This window comes from Macaca fascicularis, chromosome 4, assembly GCF_037993035.2.
Source record: "Macaca fascicularis isolate 582-1 chromosome 4, T2T-MFA8v1.1".
NCBI lineage: Eukaryota > Metazoa > Chordata > Mammalia > Primates > Cercopithecidae > Macaca > Macaca fascicularis.
This window is the reverse complement of record NC_088378.1, coordinates 145461525-145489282: the sequence shown is the minus strand read 5'-3', so window position 1 is coordinate 145489282 and position 27758 is coordinate 145461525. Positions and strand designations below refer to the sequence as shown.

General features: G+C 43.6%; 1 long non-coding RNA gene and 5 other non-coding genes across 6 annotated transcripts; 2 read left to right on the top strand and 4 right to left on the bottom strand.

Moving 5' to 3' along the window:
- Window positions 1-1745: 1745 nt before the first annotated feature.
- On the bottom strand, window positions 1746-1818 carry TRNAR-ACG (transfer RNA arginine (anticodon ACG)). Its single transcript has one exon. It is a non-coding gene; the product is annotated as a tRNA-Arg (tRNA).
- Window positions 1819-3468: 1650 nt separating this feature from the next.
- Window positions 3469-3550, bottom strand: TRNAS-CGA (transfer RNA serine (anticodon CGA)). The gene has a single exon. It is a non-coding gene; the product is annotated as a tRNA-Ser (tRNA).
- Window positions 3551-12050: 8500 nt separating this feature from the next.
- Window positions 12051-12123, top strand: TRNAV-AAC (transfer RNA valine (anticodon AAC)). Its single transcript has one exon. It is a non-coding gene; the product is annotated as a tRNA-Val (tRNA).
- A 4056-nt stretch (window positions 12124-16179) lies between these two features.
- TRNAT-AGU (transfer RNA threonine (anticodon AGU)) lies at window positions 16180-16253 on the bottom strand. The gene has a single exon. It is a non-coding gene; the product is annotated as a tRNA-Thr (tRNA).
- Window positions 16254-19621: 3368 nt separating this feature from the next.
- Window positions 19622-19695, top strand: TRNAI-AAU (transfer RNA isoleucine (anticodon AAU)). Its single transcript has one exon. It is a non-coding gene; the product is annotated as a tRNA-Ile (tRNA).
- A 4822-nt stretch (window positions 19696-24517) lies between these two features.
- Window positions 24518-26945, bottom strand: LOC141410152 (uncharacterized). Its single transcript, XR_012434118.1, has 2 exons — window positions 26127-26945; window positions 24518-25814 (listed from the first exon to the last, which is right to left on the bottom strand). It is a non-coding gene; the product is annotated as an uncharacterized lncRNA (long non-coding RNA).
- Window positions 26946-27758: the final 813 nt, after the last annotated feature.

Below are 27758 nucleotides of genomic sequence, written 5' to 3'. Positions count from 1 at the left end.
TAATCCCAGTACTTTGGGAGACCGAGGCGGGGGGATCATTTGAGGTTAGGAGTTGGAGACCAGCCTGACCAACATGGTCTCTATTAAAAATACAAAATAAGCTGGGCTCATGCCTGTAATCCCAGCTACTCGGGAGGCTGAGGCAGGAGAATCACTTGAGCCCGGGAGGCGTAGGTTGCGGTGAGATGAGACCGCGCCATAGTTCTCCAGCCTGGGCAACAGGAGCGAAACTCCGTCCCAAAACAAAGAACAACAGAAAAGATGCAAGCATTAGGAAGAATGTATTGAAGAAAATAGTGGAGTAGTGTGGCAGCTAGATGGGTGTGTTTTAGGGAATGGGAAATTAAGAAGAGGTATGACAATTGCCTGCTTAGTTTTTAGTGAAACGTTAGGAAGCAATATACACTTTTTTCAATTTTTTTTCATTCTCAATATTCAAAGGGAGACGATATTATTTTGACGCTTTAAATGAGTTTCGGTAGGGAAAGGGAAGCAGGTTCGGAGTGGCCAGTGACTTGGTGAGAGTGTGGTACTAATAGTATAGCAAGATGCGAGGTTTTGTTTCCCGTAACAGCTGTGCTTCATTCTTTTTTTCTGACCCCAGGCAGTTTCCAAGGCAAATAAATGTCCACTCCACGTGAGGCTGCCACTGGCTTTCACGAAAAATTTCCCCCCTTTAGCTTAAAGAGCATGGAAGTGAATGCGGTGTTTTAAGAATCGCCAATTCTCCGTTCGACCCGTCCACAGCCCAACACACCTGGACTACCAGGTTTGTGGTTTCATTTGTTTACCCGCAATGCCGCTGACAGTGCACACTGGTAAGTAACTTTAGTAAACTCACCTGAGATGCAGAGCGAAGATCCAAGCTATACGTTCGGAAACCGAGCCACATATTAAGATGCTCTTTTGGTTTAGTTTGAGGAATTTTCCCCCGCTTGACTCTGGTTGCCTCCCAGCCTCTCTCTCCTCCACCATCTTCCTCGTCGCTGAGAAAGGAGGTCCATCTGTTCAGACACCGCCCCAAAGCTGCCACCTTCCACACTCATCTTCTTCTGGGATGTCTGTCTGTCTATCTATCTATCTATCTATCTATCTATCTATCTATCTATCTATCTATTTATTTATCTATCAATCAATCATCTGTCTGTCTATCTATCTTTGTCCCTGCCGATTCTCCTGTCTTCTATTTCTTGAGGATCTCAGGGCGGAGGAAAAGTGGTGGGGACCTGGAAGGCGGGTTAGAGGCCCGTGGCGGGAGTGGTGGATGCGGGCCATGTTGAGGCTGAGTTGGGTCCACCGACTTCACAGTTGAGCTCTGTGTAGGGGGCCCAACTGACGCAAGGAGCAGCTTGCATCCCGCATCCGCCACAGCCCTGCCTTTATGATTCAACGTTTCTTCAGATGTCCCCTTTCTTTTTGACAACAGTCATGCCCAGGGAAAGAGCTGTGCCTCAGAGACGCCAGGAGTGTGGACCTCTCCCAATGGAAAAAAAAAAACACTGATGAAGAAGATTTACGTGGAAAAAAAATTTTTTTAAGTTTCTTTGATTTTTAAGCTTTCTAATGGTCTTTTTCTCCTTTCTCCCTTCTCAAGTTGAGAAAGAGATGAAAGGTAGCAACAAAATCTTGTAGGTTGGCTTCTTCGACTCTTGTCTCTTTCACATTCAAGTAACAGCACCACTCTGGACAAGGACATTCACGGGATTGTTAATACGGCTTTGAAGAAGGAAAATGGTGAGCACAAGCGAGCCAGCCAGGAGTCGAACCTAGAATCTTCTGATCCGTAGTCAGACGCGTTATCCATTGCGCCACTGGCCCGTGCCCGTAAGTCATTTTTACTGTTACTCTTTTCATAATTATGTTGTATTATACTATTGGGGCCATGGAAAAAAAAAAAAAGATTGTATCTTTATTTAGGTAGCGATTAAAACCCCAAAACCGCACTGATTCTAGGAAACCATGTTTTCTTTTGTAGTTTGTTGGCATAATAGACATTCACATAAAGTGTCTTTATTGAAAATAATGACCAATTTTCATATTTGAAACACTATATATGTGCTAAGATGAATGTCTTCAAAGCAATATTAGTGTTTCTATCTTCCCTTTTATGTGTGTGCCTACTTTTGAGCTTTTTGTAACTTATTTTTCAGGCCAATCAGCTGCTTTTACCTGAATTTTTTTTTTTTTTTTTTTTTTTTTTTTTTTTTTTTGAGTCGGAGTTTGGCTCTTGTTGCCCAGGCTGGAGTGCAGTGGCGCGATCTCGGCTCACCGCAACCTCTGCCTCCTGGGTTCAAGCGATTCCCCTGCCTCAGCCTCCCAGGTAGCTGGGATTACAGGCATGTGCCGCCATGCCCGGCTAATTTTGTATTTTTTGTAGAGACGGGGTTTCTCCATGTTGGTCAGGCTGATCTTGAACTTCCTACCTCAGGTGATCCGCCCGCCTCGGCCTCCCAAAGTGCTGGGATTACAGGCGTGAGCCCCTGCGCCTGGCCTGAACTTCATTTTTAATATACTTACATAGGGCACTAACGATGTATGTGGATCAGTAATGAGCAATCTGTATTATTTTAAATTTAGATATTGCAAAAAGTAAAGTGCTTTGTAATACATTTCTGGAGGCATTAGTCATAGTTTTTTCCTCTTATCCAAAAGGAAAAAACAAGTACTCACTCACTAGGGAGAAGTTTATTGTAAAACGGTATTACAACTCAAAGTAGCAGATGAAGACACTCAAATTTAACAAGGAGGCAAGAATTCAGGAAAGTACACTTTTTTCAGAATCACATTTGACATGGAAACTTAGAAACAAGGAACTTTACTTGCATAGCTGTTCAAAGTAGGCAAAGTAGGCAAAGTAGTGGAAAATGACGAAGCGCTTTTATAAGGAGACGAAGTTTCGTATGGGTTTAAGAAGGTAGTCAGAAACCAAAATGTATCCTCTTTGTGCCTCCGTTTCCTCGTTGATACAAAACGCTTTGAAGAGCAGCTAATACATATGATGGATTGTTATCATCCTAAATTTTTTGGCTCCCACCAGCTGTGAGATCAGGACAAATACGAAGTAAAGATTGCTGCCTGAGAGTGCTTTAAGAAAGCTGTCATACTATTAATCTAAAAGGGAAATTGTATTCCTTATATTTTCAACATTGCACCTGTCTCGTCTGTGCCATTATGATTAGACGTAAGATAACCAATATTTTATTTTTCTTTGAGACAGTCTCACTCTGTCGCCCAGGCTGGAGTGCAGTGGCGCGACCTCAGCTCACTACAACCTTCGCCTCCCAGGTTCAAGCGATTCTCTTGCCTCAGGCTTCCGAGTAACGTTACTTCTTGATGTACATTTTCACGAGTGTGCGCGCTGTAAAAGCCACAGCGATAGCACTCACAGCTTTCCGTCCTCAGGAACGCTAACTCCTGGGGGGCGGGGAATGATGAAAGCAAATTGGAAACCCAACCAGAAAACAGCAACGCTGTGAGCAGGATTTGAACCTGCGCGGGGAATCCCCATTGGATTTCGAGTCCAACGCCTTAACCACTCGGCCATCACAGCCTCGGGAACCCGCCTTGTCTCTTAGTAAGTCGTGTTAGGCTCTTTGACTCTCTCACGCTTTAAGGTTCCCACAGCAGGTTAAGGCCTCCATGTTTGTGTTTGTCACTTTTTATATATTTGTCTCTCTCTTTCAACAAGAAGCTCCTGGGAGACATAATAGTGTCTTAATCTTTACCTATTATCTGACTCTCTATGCATCGAAAATTTGTTTGGTGTTTAGTGGCTGCTTTTGTTGCTGGAACAAATCCCCAGAGACTCAATTGTCTGTTCCCTGTTCCTCCCTCCGGTTCATGCTTTTTCTTCTCTCCTTACCCAGCACATATTAAAGTCACTCACATTGTTTCAATAAAATTTTCTGAGTAATAAAATAAAATATCATTGCCATATCCATTTTCATCTAGGCTTTCTCCTGTTATATTTTAGTTTAGCAGTTTTGCATTTTACATTTAGGGCTATGATCCATTTTGAGTTAATACTTGTGAAGGGTGTAAAGTCTGTGTCTAGGTTCACTGTTTTGCATGTGGAAGTTCAGTTGTTGGATTGCTACACTGTCAATTTCCCTGCCTCTCCCACTTTGTACTCCTTTGGCAAAGCCACAACCAGGGCAGCTAAACATGGCGGAAGAAAAACATAAAATCAGTTGACAGATTTCACTTTAAATTCATGACAATAAATCTCAAGTAGGTCCTCAAGGCTACCAGGCAAATTGTACCATACGCAATTGGATTAGTCCACTCCCAATCCTCTTGTTCTAAGTCACTATTTCAGCCAGATGCAGTGGCCCAAGCCTGTAATCCCAGCATTTTGGAGGCCGAGCCGGGGGCGGTGGGGGGGGGGGGGGGGGATCACCTGAGGTCAGGAGTTCGAGACCAGCCTGGCCAACATGTCGAAACCCCGTGTCTACTAAAAATACAAAAAAATTAGCTAGGTGTGATGGTGCGTGCCTGTAATCCCAGCTACTCGGGAGGCTGAGGCAGGAGAATCACTTGAACCCGGGAGATGGAGGTTGCAGTGAGCTGAGATGGTGCCACTACCCTCCAGCCTGGGCGACAGACAGTGAGACTCCATCTAAAAAAAAAAAAAAATTGTCACTATTTCATATCTCTCATCCCAGTGCTCCAGCACCTCCTCTCCCATCCTTGTGGTCAACTGATGACTTTACTTCCTACTTCACAATCAGGAGAGACCTTCCACGCACATCTATCACCACATTCATCCACCTACCAGCCTCTGAAGGACTGTCAGTGATCCTATTATCCCTTGACAAGGTCGCCAATTATCTCCACATGGCTAAAATAATTTCCCAGTCCTCACCTTACTTGGGATAGCTGCAGCTTTTAATACATTCTCCTTCTTACAACACTTTTTTCAATTGACTTTAGGGTAACAATTTTCCTGTTTGTCTTCCACTTAGTAATAAGCATTCCTCCACGTCTTTTCATGCTTTAATAACTCATTTATTTTTAGGGCTGAATAATATTCCATTATCTAATGTACCATAGTATATTTATTCATTTACCTACTGAAAGACATATTGGTTACTTCCAACTTTTGGCAATTATGAATAAAACTTCTATAAACATTTATGTGCAGGTTTTTGTGTAGACATGTTTTCAGCTCCTTTGGATAGTTGCCAAGGAGTATGATTGCTGGATCATATAATAAAAATATGTCTAGTGTTGTAAGAAACCACCAAACTGTCTTCCAAAGTAGCTGTACAATTTTGCATTCCCACCAGCGATGAATGAGAGTTCCTGTTGCTCCATATCCTCACCAGCATAGGTGTGGTCAGTGTTCCAGATTTTGGCCATTCTAATAGGTGGGTAGTAAATGGTATAATATGATTAAAACAATATTGCATTTCTCTGTTTACATATAATGTGGAGCATCTTTTCTTATGCTCATTGGCCATCTGCATATCTTCTTTAGCAAAGTATATGTTAGGGTCTTTAGCCCATTTTTTGATTGGGTTGTGTTCCTGCTGTTTAGTTTTAAGAGTCCTTTGCATATTTTGAATAAGTTGTTCATTACATATGCTTTTTGCAAATATTTTCTTTAATCTGTGGTTTGTCTTCTTACTCTTTTGATATTGTCTCTAGCAGAGTAGAATTTTAAATTTTAATGAAGTTTATTACTTCTTTCATGGGATATACCTTTGCTGTTTTATCTAAAAAGTGATTGCTTAGCCATGTGTGGTGGAACACACCTGTAGCCCCAGCTACTTGGGAGGCTGATGTGGAAGGATGGCTAGAGCCTGGGAGGCAGAGGTTTCAGTGAGCCCTAATCACACCACTGCACTAGGATGACAGAATGAAACCTTGTCTTTAAACAAAACAAAAAACCAGAGCTGACAATGACACTCTCTGGAACATTGCATACCTTCTGTACATTCTGGAGCACATAGATTTCTATCGAATTGTATGATATGCATTTGTAGTAAATTTCTATCGGGTTGGATAATATGCATTTGTAGTAAACTATGAACTATAACTGTCTTTTCCTCCAAAACTGTGTATGTGTGCATGTTTGTATGCACACAAGAAAAAGGTTAATAAAGTAAAAATATCAATTATTCTCTAGAATAATATCACATCATAATTATTATAGTTCTTTTCTGAAAGATTGCATATAAAAATAAGAATTATTCGAGTCACCCAGCAGAACATCTGTTTATATTGTTCTGCCAACTGGGACCCAAGCTAGGTTCCATGGGAGTCCTCCTTTTGGCCTGCCCCCAACGAGAGGACTACTGCCCACTCTCTGAGTGGGAGTCTTAGCTTTGTTGCTTTCTTTATGAGCAACTGTCTTAGGTTTTGTTTTTTGTTTTGTTTTGTTTTTTTGAGACGGAGTCTCGCTCTGTCTCCCAGGCTGGAGTGCAGTGGCGAGATCTCAGCTCACTGCAACATCCACCCCCCCCAGATAAAGCAATTCTCCTGCCTCAGCCTCCCGAGTAGCTGAGACTACAGGCATATGCCACCACGACCGGCTAATTCTTCGTATTTTTAGTAGAGACGGGGTTTCACCGTGTTAGCCAGGATGGTCTTGATCTCCTGAACTCGTGATCCGCCTGCCTCAGCCTCCCAAGTGCTGAGATTACAGGCGTGAACCACCACGCCCGGCCTTTTGTAGGTCTTTTGTCTTATTTCTTCCTCCATATATTACTTCTGACAATTGTAAGATTATTAGAATCGTAAGAATCCTTTCATGGGTGCCCATGAAGTTAATAACAAAAACAAAATAGATATGCGTCACTTTAATTATTTCTGATTTTAAAAATATATTTTATTGATACTGAGGTAGTTTATGCTCACTAAACTACCTCATAAAATGAATGCCTGACCCTTCATTTTATGTTTAAAAAATGGGTTGGTCTCTAATGACAAACCCATTCATTAGTGATCAACCCATTTTCATAATCATATCTTAATAGTTGTAAACTTGCAGCAAAATTTATTAGTTGTAAATAGTTGTAAACTTGCAGCAAAAATTATTCACTCACATTGTTTCAATAAAATTTCCTAATTGAGTAATAAAATAACATAAAATATCATTGCCATACCCATTTTCATCTAGGCTTTCTCCTGTTACATTTTAGTTTAACAGTTTTGCATTTTACATTTAGGGCTATGATCCATTTTGAGTTAATATTTGTGAAGGGTGTAAAGTCTGTGTCTAGGTTCACTGTTTTGCATGTGGAAGTTCAGTTGTTCGATTGTTTCCATTTGTTGAAAAGACTATCTTTGCTCTATTGTGTTGACTTTGCTTCTTTGTCAAAGATTGACTACTTGACTACTATATTTGTGCGGGTCTATTTCTGGTCTCTCTAGATCTATTTGTCATTATTATTTGTCATTGATCTATTTGTCTATTTTTTCACCACTTATTGTCTCCTTCAACTTCTCTTTTGCTGGTTCTTCCTGCTCTCCTTCATCGTTCTATGAGGATATCTCAGGGTTCAGTTTTTGTTGTTGTTTTTTTTGGTTTTTTGGGGTTTTTTTTGACAGTCTTGCTCTGTCTGCCAGGCTGGAATGCAGTGGCATGATCTCGGCTCACTGCAACCTCTGTCTCCTGAGCTCAAGCAAGCATCCTGCCTCAGCCTCCTGCGTTGCTGAGATTACAGGCGTTTGCCACCACGCCCTGTTAATTTTTGTATTTTTAGTAGAGACAGGGTTTCAACATGTTGGGCCAGGCTCATCTTGAACTCCTGATCTCAGATGATCCACCCACCTCCGCTTCCCAAAGTACTGGGATTACAGGCATGAGCCACTATGCCCAGCCCACTTATGATCATTTTAAAAACACACTATATAACTTATTTATTTTGTGTATTGTCTGTCTTCCCTATGAGAATGCAAACTCCATGAGGGCAAGATATTTGTTTACTGTCAGATTACTAATACCTAGAAGAGATATGGGTGACATTCAATAAATATTTGCTGAAAATACATTAGAATACAGATTTCATTATCCCATTTCACAGATTAGAAAATAAAATTCGGAGAGGTCATTGAGTTTCCCAGGGACACAACACAATAAACACCAAGAGTGAAGCTCAGATATTCAGATTTCCTGCCTAGATCTTCCAGGGAGACTTAGAGGAAGACAGTGTAGTTGAGGAGGGCAAGGAGGCAAATTAGGCTGAAATGTGTAAAGGGAAAGGACTCTAAGTGAAGTGGAATGGTTCTTGCTACCAAAACAAACAGCTTTCACCAAAAGAACCATGTATCTGACTAGAATTTCTTTCTTTTTTTCTTTTTTCTTTTTTCTTTTTTGAGACAGCGTCTCACCCTGTTGCCCAGGCTGGAGTGCAGTGGTGTGATCTCCGTTCATTTCAACCTCTGCCTCTTGGGTTCAAGCAATTCTCCTGCCTCAGCCTCCTGAGTAGCTGGAATTAGTGCCACCAAGCCCGGCTAAATTTTTTTGTATTTTTAATAGAGACCCGGTTTTGCCATGTTTGCCAGGTTGATCGCAAACTCCTGACCTCAGATGATCTGCCCAACTCAGCCTCCCAAATTGCTGGGATTATAGGTGTGAGCCACTGCGCCTGGCAGACTAGAATTTCTCTAATACCCACATCCAAGGGTAGCAATACATTTAATTTGCATTAGGGAATATTTCCTGGGCATTGGTACCATTGTTCATACAAATTCTTTTAAATGAAAAACATCCTCCTTTTACTCTGAAATATGCACTTCCCATTTTCTCCAGGAAGTAGTACCAATTACAAGCATAATATTTGTAACAGTTATCTCTGGCAACTCCCCATGTCCTCAGAGTATCTCTATACTGAGTTTTTTCTGCCTCTCCCTATACTGTAAAACTCACTTTCATATTATATGCTCAGTTTCACCCTATTAATACCCATGTATTTTCATAGACCCTTCCTTTTTCCAGAAAACTGAAATAATGAGGAATACTTTTTTTTTTTTTTTTTTGAGATGGAGTCTCACTCTGTCATCCAAGCTGGAGTGCAGTGGCATGATCTTGGCTCACTGCAACCTCCGCCTCCCGGGTTCAAGCTACTCTCCTGCCTCAGCCTCCCGAGTAGCTGGAATAACAGGCGCCCGCCACTACGCGCAGTTAATTTTTTGTATTTTTAGTAGAGACGGGGTTTCATCATGTTGGCCAGGCGGGTCTCGAACTCCTGACCTCGTGATTCACCAGCCTTGGCCTCCCAAAGTGCTGGGATTACAGGTGTGAGCCAGAGCGACCGACCGTGAGGAATACTTTGACCTCAGACACACATGGATAGAAATACTGGTTCCAAGTTCTATAACTTGTGTGAGCTTGAGGAAGTTATTTATATTATTTAACCTCCCCACTCCTCAACCTCTGCATCTATAAGAAAGGCAAATGATTGTAAGTAACAATTACACCTACACCTGAGGCTTGCTTTGTTCGTTTACGTAGGAAAAATCATTAAATACTTGATTTAATGGCTGGTAATAAATTGTAGATATTACTATTGTTCTAGTGATTTCCATTATTAGTTTCTAGGGAATTACAAAGATCAGAACTTTGGAGATTTGTTGAAAATATACCCACATCCAATGGTACATTAAGGAATGTACCATCGTACATTGTCTTGCCTTCACTCTTAGGCAAGACAGATGGTCGCTGCAAGCCTCGGTGCTTCAACTTAAAATTAGGAAAAGAATACTCAGAGAATCGTGGTAAGGGCTCAGGCTTACATTTAAAGGTATTCATTGAGGGCAAAGCAGTATGGATTCACTGACGAGCAAGAACAGACACTGTTCCTGTCCAAATGTAACTTACATTCCAGGGAGACCGACATCAATTTAGTTATTACACTTACAAATGTAAAATTGGCAAGGGAAGAAAGCTCATGGTACTATGAGGAATATAGGACTTTCATTAATGCAGTTTAAGGAAGTCTTTCCTAAAGAAAAAATAGTTTCCCTGAGATCCAATCACCAGCTAAAGATAACTAACTAGGCAAAGCCAAGCGCAAAGCTTTTCAGCTAGAGGGAACCTCAGGAGCAAAGTCCAGTAGTGAGAGAGACTGATTGCATGGAGTTCACGGAGTATGAGGCATAGACTGCAGGAGACAGCAAACCATGATTTGCAGATGAAGAAGCATTTAAAAGTTAGACACGCAGGGCATTTCAGGAATTTATATATAAGAAGTGTTATAGAAGATAACACCTGTAAAATGTGTAGTATATATATCAGGTTCTTTTTTTTTTTTTTTTTTTTTTTTTTTGAGACAGAGTTTTGCTCTTGTTGCCTAGGCTGGAGTGCAATGGCGTGATCTCGGCTCACTGCAAACCGCCTCCCGGGTTCAAGCAATTCTCCTGCCTTAGCCCCCCCAAGTAGCTGGAACTGCAGGAGTGTGCCACCACGCCCCGCTATTTTTTATATTTTTAGTAGAGATGGCGTTTCGCCATGCTGGCCAGGCTGGTCTTAAACTCCTGACCTCAGGTGATCAGCCTGCCTCGGCCTCCCAAAGTGCTGGGATTACAGACGTGAGCCACCACGCCCGGCTAATTTTTGTATTTTTAGTAGAGACAGGGTTTCGCCCTGTTCGAACTTCTGACCTCAGATGATCTGTCTACCTCGGTCTTCCAAAGTGCTGGGATTACAGGTGTAAGCCACCACGCCTTGCCCAGATTCTTAAAATGTTAGTTTCTGCTTCCTCTTTCCTTTATCTTGTCAAAATAACCAGAATCTGGGCGCGGTGGTTCGCGCCTGTAATACCAGCATTTTGGGAGGCTGAGGCGGGTGGATCACCTGAGGTCAGGAGTTCGAGACCAGCCTAACATAGTGAAACCTCGTCTCTACTAAAAATTAGTAGGGCGTGGTGGCACATTCCTGTAATCCCAGGATTACTTGGGATTACTTGGGAGGCTAAGCCAGAAGAATCGCTTGAACCTGAGAGGCGGACCGAGAGGCAGAAGTTGCAATGAGCCAAGAACGTGCCATTGCACACCAGCATGGGCAACAAGAGTGAAATTCCGACTCAAAATATAAAATAACCAGAATCTGAGATCTGGTGTGAGTTAACCTCTAAGGAAGTCAATTAAATTTCCTTCAATAAGTTTGAAATAATTCATGTATCAGCATGATCATGAGAGTTCTCTTAGTGCACTGGGGGTAGGGGGTTGGCGATCGACCATCAGGAGAGCCCAGTCTTTGCCACTTGCGGGGACTCACTTATTGCAGGCAGGGTGTTAACTGAGTTTAACACTAGAAGACAAAATGAGGACATAATCTCTCTGAACGTAGGTTAGGAAAGTAGAAACGCCCTTCGAGTGTATGTCTTTCCCAGAAGAAAAACTGTCCTAAAGTTCGCGAATTTTACTAAAATAGGCGACGAAACACACAAAGTCGCTAAACTTTTTAACCCTTTCGTTTTTCTTTCTTATTTCAGAGAAATCTCGCAAACGGCGTGAACACTAAGCTGATTCCAGAAACGGTCGGGTTCTCTTCCTTCACTCACGATGGTTGCCTGCTGGGAGCTCGCTTCGAACCCAGCTGAACGCTCATTGCTGAGTCCTCGAAGAAGGTCGCGTTTGTACAGAAGGCTCCTGGCAGCGAGCCGGGCCGGGAGTCCCCCCAGTGCGCACGAAGCCGGGCCCCGAATTCCCACTGGGAGGAACGCACTGGAATTGAAATGTGTAAGGTCAAGCCTCGCTGAGAATCAAGTCCCAGAGGATCTTCTCGGGTGGTGGAAACTTGAGGGGAAAAGGCGGTCACGAAAATTCAAGTCTGTTAGTCCAATACAGATTATCCAGGCCGCTGAGGGCAGGAATATCTTCTTATTTATTCCTTTACCCTTCTCTCCTCACAAGTCTTCCTCCTGTGCACACTTGATGGGTTTTAGAAATACTGTGTGGCACTGACAGTACCGATAGTACTACTACTACTAATTGCCCGATACGTCTGTTATCCGTTAACAGACACTCGGTGGCGGCCGCTGCGGAATTTCGAATTACGGGAACCCCCGAAATTTAGTGAGGTAAGCACTAACTAACGCCGGGTTCCCGTAGTGTAGTGGTTATCACGTTCGCCTAACACGCGAAAGGTCCCCGGTTCGAAACCGGGCGGGAACACGTGGACTGGGATTAACTTTTGTTGCTGCTTGGTTTCTATTCCCTCTTACACGTACAAACCCGTTTGGGCTTCTGGACTTTAAAAATACACAATTCTGAGTTCGATTTGTTTGTGGTCCAGAGGTCTAAAATGGGATTCCAAGGAAGCCAATCTTACCTAAGTGGCGTGGGCCAAGTCCTGGACTGTGGGCGTCTCCTGGCATTGACACCTCCTAGGGTTCTGAAGCCCAGAAGAGGAAGGAAAGGGACGGGAAACCTACTGGGGCGAGAGGAGGTGGGGAGACACGGGCTTCAGTGCCCGTGGCTTTCATTTTAGACTTCTGGACCACAAATCGAGCTCAGAATTGTGTATTTTTAAAGTCCAGAACCGCAAACGGGTTCGTGGGTAGAAGGCATCCACGGAACCCTATTCTAGCCCACGTGTTTCTGCCCGGTTTTGAATAGTTGACCTTTGAACCGTTGACCTCTCGCGCGTTAGGCGAACGTGATAACCACTACACTACGGAAACCTCGTATAACTGCCATCTTACCTTGAAACGTAAAAGTATATAATTCCCTGATTGCCCCAAGTTGAGAAATTTTGGATTTGTTCTTTCTTTGTAGAAAAGTTTTCGATTGTAGTATTGCTCTCACTCTCACTTTTCTCATTAATTGGAATCACCAATGTCACATACCGATGACAGATACGAGCAGAAATGCGTTCGCCAAATATGTCGACTATATTGTTTGGAGTGTTCAGCGCAGCGTGTTGTCAAAAAACTGCGGGCCGGGCACTGTGGCTCACGCCGGCAATCCCAGCACTTTGGGAGGCCAAGGCGGGCGGATTAGCTGAGGTCAGGAGTTCGAGATCAGCCTGACCAACATGGAGAAACCTCGTCTCTACCTTAAAAAAAAAAAAAAAAAAAAAATTAACCAGGCGTGGTGGCGCATGCCTGTAATCCCAGCTGCTCGGGAGTCTGAGACAGGAGAATCGCTTGAACCCGGGAGGCGGAGGCGGAGGTTGCGGTGAGCCTAGATCGCGCCATTGCACTCCAGCCTGGGCAACAAGGAACCAAACTCCGTCTCAAAAAAACAAACAAACAAAAAACTAAAAACTGCACCAGTGCCCATCAAGGAAGACCTCCTAGAGAAAACGACGCCAGATCCGAGACTTGATAGATAAAAAGAAGAATGATGGTTGTAGATAGGTTGGAAATGAGCTTTTTTTTTTTTTTTTTCCTCCCTCTGTAGCTCTTAGACGAAGAACGCGATTTTTTGTCATTAGGAACTGAATGGAGTGGTCATAATCTTAGGGAGGAAATCCAAGGATTTGAAGCAGGGCTTGGAAAGAAATTAGACTAAATGGGAATATATGGGCTGGATCAGGGAAGAAGGGAGGTGGCTCCAAAAGAGGAAGATATGTTTTAATCTGAAAATGATGAGAGAAATTGGAGAGGCTGGGAACTAATCTTTAATTCTTGGCTTGTAGATGTCGTCCAGTGAAGAGTTTTGGTTTCTTGGTTTTCTAAAAAATTTATTAAGGTGTACTAGTCAATGAACACATTTGACATCAACTCACAAATTTAATTCCATCAACAAATGCCAAGAAAGATAAACATAAAGAAAACTATAACTGCTCAAATTATATAAAAATGATTGAAACCAAAGATTTAAAAAATCTTAGGGAGGCAGAGGCAGGCGGAACACTCCAGGTCAGGAGTTGGAGACCAGCCTGGCCAGCAGGGTGAAATCCTGTCTCTACTAAATTAAAATGACTGACTCCACAATCCAGTCAAGATGTCAATGTCAGTCCTGAAAAGTGGCAAGATTCTTGAGATTTTTTCATGTGTGATCATGGTTTAGATTTTAGTCAAGGTTCAGAAAACTTAAAACAATCTGTGAGTGTTGGACATTCCTAAGTGGTGTGCTGCTTATGTGGAATTGTGGACACAGCGTTAGCATTAAACAGTCTTAACAAAGAGAAGAAAGTACTATAGAAGGTAATAAGAACAGTGGACTCTAGAAAAATCTCTGCCGAGTCTGTCGAATAACAATGTTAGGAAGTTGTTTTCTGTATGTAGTTGTTAACACGTTCGCCTTACACGCTGAAAGTTCTCTGGATGGATACCAGATGGAAATGCCTCCTAAGACTATTTCTCCTTCCCAACATTTTCCATTATCGCCATGCCATACCTTTCACCTTTTCAGGAATATTCAAATGAATTTATTAAAGTTTATTCAGTGCCCCGCCGGGCGCAGTGATTCACGCCTGTAATCCCAGCACTTTGGGAGGCTGAGGAGGGCGGATCACATGAGGACAGGAGTTTGAGACCAGCCTGGCCAACGTGGTGAAACCCCTTCCCTACTGAAAAATACAAAAATTAGCCTGGCGTGGTGGCGGGCGCCTGTAATCCCAGCTATTGAGGAGGCTGAGGCAGGAGAACCGGGGAGGTGGATTTTGCAGTGAGCCGAGACCGCCACTGCATTCCAGCCTGGGCGACAGAGAGACTCCGTCTCAAAACACACACACACACACACACACACACACATAAAATAAAGTAAAGTTTATTTAGTGCTCAATATCAGGATTTAGCACCTGGATATGAAGAAGAAAGAACCACATAGTTAGCTTAAGGCAACACAAGGCTTACGTTAAGAGAGAGCGCGCGCACATACACACACACACACACACACACACACACACACACACACACACACACACAGAGCTGTCCATTTGAGGATCCTAGGAAAAGTGGCATTTTGCCCCTGAAGAAGGAAAGTCTTTTTGAGTAAAGAATATGTACCTATGTGAGTAAAGATAGACATATAATTAATATGTCTTAGAATACCCAAAGAAACAGAGCAGATAAGACAGAAACACCTTACTCTTTAGGGTTTGGTGTTTTTCTCAGATCTTTTATGTGAAAATCTGCCTAGAAAAGACTTCAGATATTAAAATGCATTTTTCATTCGCCTCTAGTCTATTATTAATAGTTTATCAGTTTTGTCATTAATAATTATTTAAGATGATATCACAGTCTCTTCAGAAACTTTGGTGTTATCCTAAGTCCAGAATCATTCAAAGAGGAATAGCTATTATGGTAATCAATTTAAAGTCTAAGGCCGGGCGCAGCGGCTCATGCCTGTAATCCCAGCACTTTGGGAGGCCGAGGTGGGCGGATCACCCGACGTCGGGAGTTCGAGACTAGCCATGACCAACATGGAGAAACCCCACCAAATTAGCCGGGCGTGGTGGTGCATGCGTGTAATCTCAGTTACTCAGGAGGCTGAGGCAGGAGAATCGCCTTAACCCGGGAGGCAGAAGTTGTGATGAGCCGAGATGGCGCCATTGCACTCCAGCCTGGGCAACCAGAGCTAAATTCCGTCTCAAAAAAAAAATTAGAAAAGTCATTAGTGGTCTATTGTAAAAACGTTTTGAGTGCCATCTCTATTCCAATAGCGTTGAGGATTTTTGTTTTTTGTTTTGTTTTGTTTTGTTTTTTGAGACGGGGGTCTCTCTGTCGCCCAAGCTGGAGTGCAGTGGCGCCATCTCGTCACCCTGCAAGCTTCGCCTCCCGGATTCAAGCGATTCTCCTGCGTCAATCTCCGGAGTAGCTGGGATTACAGCTACGGCTGGGATTACGCCCGGCTAACTGTTGTGTTTTGGGTAGAGGCGGGGTTTCGCCATATTGGCCAGGCTGGTCTCGAACTTCTGACCTCAGGTAATTCGCCCTCCTCGGCCTCCCAAAGTGCTGGGATTACAAACGAGAGCCACCTCGCCCGGCCAAAAGTGCCTATTTCTAAAGCTGTTGAATCTGCATCATTTGATCTCAAACGGTAGGGCAAAGGAGCTAACCTCAGATATGTTAGGCTACCTAGCCTTACAATAGGACAAATACTGTATCTTAAAGATAACATGAAAGCTTGTCATGAAACTGTTGCACTTTACACTTCTCGCCTAATGTATCTCCACTGTTTTCTGGCAAAGTTTTTAAAAGCCTGAATATTACAAGATTTATTGGTGGTAAATTCAGTTGCACCAGGTGAAATTACAAAACGTGGAACGTACAGAAAGCCAGGCCCCGCTGGGATTCGAACCCAGGATCTCCTGTTTACTAGACAGGCGCTTTAACCAGCTAAGCCACGGAGCCGCAGCTGAACAAAACCTGAATTATATATTATTTGAAAACTATTTCACACTTCTATAATTAGAAAAAACCCCAGCAACTCGTTGGTTAGACGGCTTCAAAACAAAAATAGACATCCAGGTCTCAATGAAAACCAAATAACTTTATTTTGAAAGGATTAACAAGTGGGCTGGATTGAAATGACTATTTCCCCTTGAAAAGTCGTCCCGGCCGGGCGCGGTGGCTCACACCTGTAATCCCAGCACTTTGGGAGGTCGAGGCGGGCGGATCACCTGAGGTCCGGAGTTCCAGAACAGACTGGCCAACATGGCGAAACCCCGTCTCTACTAAAAGTACAAAAATTCGCCGGCGTGGTGGCGGGTGCCTGTAATCCCAGCTACTCAGGAGGCTGAGGCAGGAGAAACGCTTGAACCCGGGAGGCGGAGGTTGCAGTGAACCGAGATCTTGCCACTGCACTCCAGGCTGGGCGACAAGAGCGAGACTCCGTCTCAAAGAAAGAAAGAAAAGGAAGGAAGGAAAGGAAGGAAAGGAAGAAAGGGAGGAAGGGAGGGAGGGAGGGAGGGAGGGAGGGAGGGAAGGGAAGGGAAGGGAAGGGAGGGGAAGGGAAGGGAAGGGAAGGGAAGGGAAGGGAGGAAGGAAGGAAGGAAGGAAGGAAGGAAGGAAGGAAGGAAGGAAGGAAGGAAGGAAGGAAGGAAGGAAGGAAGGAAGGAAGGAAGGAAGGAAGGAAGGAAGGAAGGAAGGAAGGAAGGAAGGGGAAGGAAGGAAGGAAGGAAGGAAGGAAGGAAGGAAGGAAGGAAGGAAGGAAGGAAGGAAGGAAGGAAGGAAGGAAGGAAAAAGTTGTCCCAACATGGAGACCGCTAGACTCACTATAGGCTCTGGTGGCCAGGTAGGGAATTTTGCTGAATCTCAAAGGAAAAATGAATTGGCTTTTTATTAACCATCATTTTGTTTTAACCACACCTGTTCTCTTCTCTGTTAGTGTGGAGAAGCAGAGGTTATTGGTGGAAGGTTAACACATATCTGACACATGGTTGCTGTAGGAAAAGAACTATGAGGATATGTGCTGCATCTATCAGATCCCCCCCTCCTATCGCTTCTCGGCCTTTTGACTAAGATCAAGTGTAGATTCCCCCCTCCCCCGGGTGGTGGCACTCATTCCTCGACGACAGGAATATTAACTACTGATGGCTCATATCTGGGTCCGACTCTGGGACCTACCTTCAGTGGAAGGGAAGTCACTTGCTCCAAGTCACACTCCACCACTGGAGCAGCTCAAATCCAATGACTGTTGATGGAGGAATTCATAGGTCTGCCCTTCCCGCCTCCCCACTATAATTAAGGACATTTGTGAAGAACCATTCCAGATTTATACACACTTGTGAGATGGGCCGGACGTATGTTGCACCTGTATTGAATTCAGCTTCTGCCTTTTCTCAATCCTGCTCACCTCACCCTCTCACAGATGCTGATTTTGAGAGCGTTTCCAATAAACTTCCCGCACACAAATCTCCATCTCAGTGTCTGTTTCCTAGGGAACTGACCGATGACAAAAAGCAAGCGACTGATGCCTACGGTGGTCTCTTGAGGTCAAAGTAAGTCTAAATGTGGCCCAGTCTTTCAGGAATCATTTACCATAACAAGTGTCCTAGTAAAACAATAATGATAATAATAATCTGTGCCACAAACTTTGAGCATTTCACTACAGAACAAAACAAAGGAAGACACCTGCTAGTTGATTAAAATGATGTACAGGCCGGGCACGGTGGCTCACGCCTGTAATCGCGGCACTTCGAGAGGCCGAGGCGGGCGGGTCATTTGAGGACAAGAGTTCAAGACCAGTCTGGCCAATATGAAACCCCGTCTCTACTAAAAATACAAAAATCAGCCGGGCGTGGTGGCGTGCACTTGTAATCCTAGCTACTCGGGAGGCTGAGTAACGAGAATCGCTTGACCCGGGAGGCGGAGGTTGCAGTGAGCCAAGATCACGCCACTGCACTCTCGCCTGGGCAACAGAGCGACACCCTGTCAAAAAAAAAAAAAAAAAAAAAAAAAGTACAAAGTTAGTGAAAGGAGCTGAAGGACAGGAAGGTGATTTATTATTGATGATGTTAAACTAATTTTAATTTTTCCTAATCAAAGAGTTGAAATGTAAAGTTAGAAAATAAATGGCAAATTTGGCTAGTCAAAGGATATGATTCTCATTTCCAAGGCAAAGACATGAATATAAAGCATTAAACGCATTATATACTAATAGTGCATATCCAAGATAAGACTTTACAATTTACATATATATAAATACGTATATGCATATACGTGTAAATAGAGGGGGAGGGCATAAGGAGAGCATTAAAATGTACATAGGCCAATTAACTTTTGAAAATATTATTACCCTTAACTAACAGAAACAGTCATGGTAGGAAGAGGGTAAAAGTAGAATCTTGTCAAGAAAACAGACAGTAAATCATGATTAGCTCCCTCCCTGGGTTGTCACCTGCCAGCAGGAGGATCAGGCTCCGTCTGGAAGCGGGGCACCTCGCAGGGGGCAAATGTTTCACGCCTGCTTCCTCTGAGTTGTCGAATCCCGGCCTCGCCTCCTTCTCCCTTTTCAGATCGCAGGATTTCTCTCCCCTGCAGATAACGGCCCTTACTCCGGAAACGCCCTGGCTCCGTAATCCCTATTATTGTTTGGGGGGTTTGGTTCTGCCAGGGACGAGGCCAGGTCAGATGCTCAAGAGAAGCTGTCTCCACCGTCCTTTTGCCTCAGGGGATCCCAGTTCGCTCTCGAGCGCCACTAGCTGTCCTGTAACGGGAACTGCAACGGCAAATGTGTGACTTTCTTGAGCGCAGCGTCACAGGCCTGGGAAGCGCCGCTGAGACCTCAGGGTCGTAGTGACAGAGGAACCACCCAAGGCTAGGAGGGGAGAGGGTGCAGTTCCCGGATCCCTAAACCTTCGGGAAGAGCCGACCTGTCCTGAAGGGTCTCCAAGAACAGAGAGGACACTGCGCCACTCACTCGGGAGCCGCGTCCTTTCAACCATGAGACGGCTCCGTGGGCCAACGGTTCCCTGATCCGCTGGCCGAGATATCAAGCTTGGATGCAACTTCGGATTCACCCCAGGCAAAAGGAAGGAAGCCCGGATTGGGAACCTTGTCCTGAATCTTCTCGGATCAGAATTAGCAGGATAAGAAAAGCTGTTTCCCCGTAAGAAACAGGGTTCTTCGGTGTTCAATGTGGAGCTCCGCCACTCCCAGCCCGGGTGAAGGAAAAGTGGAAAACAAAATGAATGTAATTATCTATTCGAAGATAAATTTCAATAAAACAGGCCGTTTGATAGTAATTTATAATGTGGAAGTACGGTATCCTGTCATCTGGCCGGTTAGCTCAGTTGGTTAGAGCGTGGTGCTAATAACGCCAAGGTCGCGGGTTCGATCCCCGTACGGGCCAATTATTCACTGTGGTTTTACCGCTGGTATCCCAGACGTCTAACAAACGTATAACTGTGTGTTCCTCCAGGCTTAACTTTGTGCCAGCAAAACGAGTTTGTGAATTTGGTGCGCCCTCCCTTACTCAAGAGCAGGTAATTTGGTCTGGGAAGCTTCTCTCCCTCCCCTCCAAGGCATACCTACAAAACAAAAGGGCTTACAAGGCACCTTACAGTGGCAGAGGTACGATTGGAGGCTCTTGTGATTCTTGTCCTCCTCTGCCGGGGGAAGTTGAATTATTTGATTACCTAAAAAAAAAAAAAAACACACACATGTAAAACCACCTACCATTTATATCATTCATGCTGGGTCATTCCGTTTTCTTCTTTTCAGTCTAAGAGAAAACAAGATTATAAAGTGAGATAGAAAAAATTTCCAAAACTTCAATAATAACAATGACAAAGATCTTTGTTTTATATACTCTGAACACTTATTCCAACAAGAACAGGATACACACCTTTAAAAATATTTTTCTAATTTAAGAGTTTTGTAAAAAATAAAAACACCTTATTATTATACAAAGCAGAAACATTTTAAAAAAAACTTTAAAAAGACATATTAAAAAGTTATCTTTTTTTTTTTTTTTTTGAAACAGAGTCTTGTTCTGTAGGCCAGGCTGGAGTGCAGTGGCCCAATCTCGGCTCACTGCAATCCCTGTCTTCCAGGTTCAAGCGATTCTCCTGCCTCAGCCTCCCGAGTAGCTGGGATTATAGGCGTGCAGCACCACGCCTGGCTAATTTTTGTATTTTTAGTAGAGACGGGGTTTGGCCATGTTGGCCAGACTGGTCTCGAACTCCCAACCTCAGGAGATCCACCCGCCTAGGCCTCACAAAGTGCTGGGATTACAGGCGTGAGCTACGGAGCCCAGCCTTTCCTTCCATTTTTATTCTTCATCAGCTCAATTCTTACCACCACCTTCTATAGGTAAATTCTGTCCTTAATTTTTCGTATATCCGTACTGGGTTTCTTTATTTAAATACTGCATTTATATTGATTATTTGTTCCTCTTTTTCACACAAAAGAGAGCTTAGTTATTTACTCATTGTTTTGCGTTTATGCTTTTTCTTAATGTATTTCAGATGTGTTAAATTGCACTTTTCAACTTTGTACACTGTTAAAATCAGAGCTTGTTTGGGAGGACGAGGTGGGCAGATCACGAGATCAGGAGATCAAGACCATCCTAGCCAACATGGTGAAACACTGTCTCTACTAAAAACACAAAAATTAGCCGGTGTGGCGGCAGGTGCCTGTAGTCCCAGCTACTTGGGAGGCTGAGGCAGGAGAATTGCTTGAACCCAGGAGGCCGAGGCTCCAGTGAGCCAAGATCGTGCCACTGCATTCCAGCCTAGGTGACAGAGCAAGACTCTGTCTGAAAAAAAAAAAAAAAAAAATTAGAGCTTATTTTCAAATGAGTTGATCCTACTAGCCAGGAGTTGAATCTAGATTCTTCTTGTACACTGTACAAAATGCAGGCTTTTTCATCCTAGGAAAGAGAATGGTGAAGATGCTATCCTTAATTTTATCTCGTAACGTAAACAAAGCACTTTCTTTCCTAGACCATATGATCATCAAAGAGGTTTGAATATGGGCTCCCAAGCTGTACAATGATCAAAGGACATTACATATAATTTCAATAAATATTTATTCATCTCTCACTCTTCACTATGGCAATCTGCTGTCTCTGGTGAAAAAATATGAAGGAAATAATACTAAGTAACAGAGTACAAAAAGATGTGCATGCATGAATATTATATATATGTATATATGTGTGTGTGCTAGCTAGCAGTCTAGCTCTATTGCCCAGGCTGGAGTGCAGTGTCATGATCTTGGCCAACCGCAACCATGCCCGGCTGAAAGCCACTCCATCTTGGATGTTAATCCACCATGTTGACTTCTGATTAACCCCAGTTCTGGGAATGCCTCTAAGAGTTCTACTTTGAGATAAAATAAATCCTGCAATTAGGTGAAAACCTTGATGTTACTGTAATCACATACTTACTATACGTAAATCCTGCCCTTAGGCTGGACGAGGTATGTCACACCTGTAATCTCAACCCTTTGGGAGGCTGAGGTGGGCGGATCAGTTGAGGTCCGGAGTTTGAGACCTGCCTGGCCAACACGGTGAAACCCCCATCTCTACCCAAAACACAAAAATTGGTTTTGGCATGGTGGGGCGCGCCTGTAGTCTCAGCTACTCCAGAGGCTGAGGAATGACAATCGCTTGACCTGGGAGGGCAGAGGTTGCAGTGAGCCAAGATCTGGCCACTCCAGCCTGGGTGACAGAAAGAGATCCTGTCTCAAAAAAAAAACAAAACAAAACAAAACAAAAATCCTGCCCTTAGGCAAATCCCCATGTGGTTCATAAGCCCTGGGTTTGGCCCGTGACAATGTGGAGATCCATCATCTTGTCTAGCTGCCACTCAAGACATGGCTTCTGTTATTAAATGTTTCTTTCTGACAAACTGAGTTGTCAGCCTCTTTCTTTGGCCTCTCACTTTCCTCAGTCTTCAAGAGTAGACTTTTATAGACCTGCTCACGGTGGCATAAGACTGATAGCAAACTACATCAGATTATAACAGCTTTCAGAGGTAGTGGTGGTGGGCAAGTTATTAGTCTACAAGAGAAAGATACTCTTTCTGCATCAGACGTCTCATCAGCAACCTTGAATGAATGTTAGGAGAAAACAAAATAATGTCTCAAAATCTGGAGGAAAAATGTTTTAACACAGAATTCCATAGCTATGCATAACATCAAATGTGAAGTTGGAATAAAGACATTTATAAACCTATGACGACTCAAAAAGCTGACCTACATTTTAAGAAGCAAACTGAATATCTATACTACAGGGAGAATAGGGAGGAAGAAAGAGAAAGACATGGAACTCAGGAAATGATGGATCCAATCTAGGAGCTCAAAAATGAAAAACCACAGGATGACAGCTATTCAAGAAACCTAGAATGCAACTAATCCATACGGGAGCAGGAAGCTAAAGGACTCAGAGAAGGAGATTTATTAGAGAGGAGGGGATCATGCAGAATAGATTTGAGAACTTGGTAAGTGGTAAGACTGTTAATCATTCTGGAAGAAATGTGGCTTGACATATCTGCATGCATGGTAAAGGAGGATTAATATTCCTTCAACATGGAAATAAGTGAGGAGCTGTAGTTAAGAATGTTAAGTTAGAATGCATTATTCAGCTGCAAAATAAAAAATAAAAATGGGAAAAAGGAAGAATAATCCAATTGGCTTAGGACAGAAATACATCTCATGTGACAGGGAGTACAGAGGTTGGTACTCTGTTTCTCTATGATTAGCACTGTTCTACCACATGCACTGTACTATTCTGTATACCTTTGTATATATACTTTGAAACTTTTTCCGCACAATTTCTCTGGGAAACCTGGACCTTTCTTCTCCCCCTGTTTAGAAGGGAAGCTGAGCAGAGTCAAAGACACATGGATCATTAACAGTCGGAATAAACCACAGAGACGCGGAAACTTCCGAGGTTTCTAGAGCGGACCCGGAAATGACGCCAGGGGATGCAAACCCTTCTTCCCCTTTTTGCTGCCCATGAAGCTTACCGTTAGTGGTCAGGTTTTTCTGGAAGTGGGCTTTCGCGATCGCGGGGACCAACGCCCTGAGCTTTTGTGCCCAAACGGGATCGCCAGGTTCTTTGATGCGGATCGAAAGGGGCCGGGCCCCGGAGCCTACAACCTGACCCAGGTAGGACTTGGAGAAATGTCGAGAAACCTAGGTCTGGGACTTGAGTTGGCTTCCAGGGCACACAATCTTGTTCAGAAGAAACACATTGCAAAAATCGGGAGGTGACGGGCAGATGAAGGCACCCATGTGTCGGCGCTTCGCCTCCGGACTCCAATGCAACCTACGGGGCTTTTGGAAAGGAGGAAGTCGATGACTCTGCAGGGACTCCTCTGGTCCAGGAGCAGATGCCTTTTGTCTGGGCACTCCCCAGCAGAAAAGGTGCATCGGGAAGCAGCCTGGCTTGTGGATGGTAGTAAGTCACTGTTGATGGGTTGGGTACAGGGAGGGATTTAAGTTCTTGAGCGACAGGTGCTAGGGAGTTTACCTGCTCTGGATAACACTATCTTGTGGAAGACAGTCACCTGGAAAACAGAAATGGCGGGACTGTGTTGAATACACTGATGATTCTGGGCTTCAGGTGAATAGGAAATGTATAAGGTTATAGATGAGTGTGTGCTCATCGGACAGTAGCAGTGCATCTCAACAGTCGGCCTCTCAGTCCTCCTCTTCCTTAGAATCACCTATAGAGCTTTAAAATTTCCTGGATAATGTTAATGTGCAGCCAGGGATGATGACCATTGGGCTACAGTCAAATCTAAGAGGCGCATCTCACCCTTTGTTCTGATGGACAGAAACCATTATTCTGACACCGTGCCTGTTGGAGGCATTGTACCTTAAGTAGCACTTAATTCATGTATGCTGGATTCGCTGACTGAAACTTACCAGCAGAGTACTGAATCTTGAATAATACAAGGAACGAGTAGAGTAAGGTAGTTCTCATTTTATCCTTATCTAATATAAGAAATCCAGCACTGGCCCGGCACGGTGGCTCACGCCTGTAATCCCAGCACTTTGGGAGGCCGAGGCGGGCGGATCACGAGATCAGAAGATCGAGACCATCCTGCCTAACACGGTGAAACCCCCTCTCTACTAAAAATACAAAAAATTAGCCGGGCGTGGTGGTGGGCCCCTGTAGTACCAGCTACTCCGGAGGCTGAGGCAGGAGAATGGCGTGAACCCGGGAGGCGGAGCTTGCAGTGAGCCGAGATGGCGCCACTGCAATCCAGCCTGGGCGACAGAGCGAGACTCCGCCTCAAAATAAATAAATAAATAAATACATACATACATACATAAATACATAAAAAAGAAAGAAATCCAGCACTATTTCTCTGTTTAAGAAGTTTTTTCTTCAACAAAAAACAAAATCCATATAAAAGGATTTTCTGACACTGCTGGGGGCTCATAGAATTCCAATGTCTGTGTCTTTTCTGTCAGGAGTTAATGTTACAAAGTTCAGTGCTGCTCTTTTTTTGAGATGGTATCTAGCTCTGTCACTCAGGCTGGAGTGCAGTGGTGCCAGCTCGGCTCACTGCATCCTCTGCTTCCCCGGTTCAAGAGATTTCCCTGCCTCGGCCTCCCAAGTAGTTGGGATTACAGGTTTGTGCCTCCACACCCAGCTACTTAGTAGAACCGAGGTTTCACCATGTTGGCCAGGCTGATCTTGAACTCCTGACCTCAAGTGATCCGCCCACCTCAGCCTCCCATATGCTGGGATTACAGTTGTGATCTTAAAACCTCTAATGATTTGGAAATATCCCTCCAGTGATCTTTGTTCTGTCACAGTGATTGTAATAACATTTATTGAGGAGTTATATGCCCAGTACTATTAAATGGTTTACAGATTTTGTTATTGAATCCTCACAACTCTGTTAGAGAGATTGGATATTGTTATATCCATTTTACCACAGTAAAGCTGAGGCTCAGAGGGTTTAACCTGGTAATAAGTCCAGTATCCCACAACTAGTAAGTGGCAGAACCAAGGATTTGCATTCATGTCTGTATAACATCAAAGCCTGTTTTTCACTTTTTTTTTTTTTTTGAGACAAAGTCTTACTCTTGTCCCCCAGTCTGGAGTACAACGACGTGATCTCGGTTCACTGCAACCTCTACCTCCCGGGTTCCAGCAATTATCCAGCCTCAGCCTCCCTAGTAGCTGGGATTACAGGTGTGTACCACTATGCCCAGCTAATTTTTTGTATTTTAAGTAGAGATGGGGTTTCACCATGTTGGCCAGGCTGGTCTCAAACTCCTGACTTCAGGTGATCCACCCACCTCAGCCTCCCAAAGTGCTGGGATTACAGGCATGAGCCACTGCACCCAGCCACGTGTTTTTTACTTTTAAGTCAGTGGGACACTTCAGATTACAAGATCTGTGACCCCACACAACCATTCCATGAATTATTGATTCACCATATAAGAGGACCCATTTTCTGCCATTTCCTGCATGATGCCTCTAGCAAGCATTGCAATCACAAAGACCTGGGTTTTTTTTTTTTTTTTTTTGAGACGGAGTCTCGCTCTGTTGCCCAGGCTGGAGTGCAGTGGCCAGATCTCAGCTCACTGCAAGCTCCGCCTCCCGGGTTCACACCATTCTCCTGCCTCAGCCTCCGGAGTAGCTGGGACTACAGGCGCCCGCCACCTCGCCCGGCTAGTTTTTTGTATTTTTTAGTAGAGCCAGGGTTTCACTGTGTTAGCCAGGATAGTCTCGATCTCCTGACCTCGTGATCCACCCGTCTCGGCCTCCCAAAGTGCTGGGATTACAGGCTTGAGCCACCGCGCCCGGCCTAAGACCTGGGTTTTTTAAATTATTACAAAGAAAAGGAAAGCTTCCGTAGTATGTTGATTAAAGAAATGTCTCGAAAAGGGGAATGGGATATGAGAACCAGATTGCACCAAATTGACAGTTTATGAAAAAATAGTAACTAAGAATATGATACTAATTTTGACTAATTGGTTTTGAATAGACATGGCTTTATTCATTTAAGACAAACATCTCCATCTTTGTGGAGTTTATTCTAGAGGAAAATACAGTTTCTCAGGTGGTGGTATTGTGGAGAAAAAGAAATCAGAGAAGGGCAATATAGTGTAGGGTAGAGTGAGGGATGGGTGTTAGTTTTAAATAGGATGAATGTGGAAGGCTTTACCATTATTTAAGCAAAGACTAAGGAATGAGGAGTGAATCACGAGGATTCTGGGGAAGGAACATTCTAGGCAGGAAATATGCCTCGTTTTGGAAGCTATCAAGAGCCCTATACTGTTGACCAGAAATTTGTATTTTGGTATGTGACAAATACACCAGGATGATCGGAATCTAGCCAGGAAGGGGTAGAGTTCATGACAGGAAGGAAGTTGTCATTGGCTGGTAAAAACAGACTCTTAAAAGAAACCTCTTTCAGGTGGTGGCTCATGCTTGTAATCCCAGCACTTTGGGAGGCCAAGGAGGGTAGATCGTCAGGAGTTCAAGACCATCCTGGTTAACATGGTGAAACCCCATCTCTACTAAAAACAAAAATTAGCCAGGCATGGTGGCCCGTACCCTCCACTGCACTCCAGCCTGGGTGACAGAGACCCTGTCTCAGAGAAAAAAAAAGAAAAAAGAAAAAAAGAAACCTCTTTCAAAGTAGGCTTTTAAAAGAATATTTTTAGTGACATTGAAAGTAATCTTGTATGTATGTGCTCATGGTAGAGGGAAGGAGAAGAGAAAAGCTAGTGAAAGGAGAAGAAAGCTGACTTCCGGGAATCTGCTGCAAAAAAAAGAATGATAGAATAATTTTTTTTTTTTTTTTTTTTTTGAGAGGGAGTCTGGCTCTGTCACTCAGTCTGGAGTGCAGTTGTGTGATCTCGGCTCACTGCAACCTCTATCTCCAGAGATCAAACAATTCTCCTGCCTCAGCCTCTTGAGTAGCTGGGATTACAGGCGTGTGCCACTGGGCCTGGCTAATTTTTTATTTTTAGTAGAGACTGGGTTTCGCCATGTTGGCCAGGCTGGTCTTGAACTCCTGACCTCAGGTGATCTGCCCACCTTGGCCTCCCAAAGTGCTGGGATTACAGGTGTGAGCCACCACGCCCGGCTATTTTCACTCTTACTTATTTGTTAGGTGGCATACTTTCCATCTTTTTTTCACTTAACACTATATCTTAAGAGATTTCTATATTAATAGACGGTGTCTTCATTTGTATATGGATATACCATAATATATTTAAGCCATTTCCTGGTGATGAACACTTGGGCTTTACTCATTTCCTGGTGATAGACATTAGGTTGTTTCTAATCTTTCGCCATTACAAACAATGCTATGAATAACTGTGTGTATGTATCTCATATATATATACCCATATATACAATTATATATGTATATATGTACAGTTAACTATATATAGCTTTATATATAAATATATACACACATAATTATATATATATAC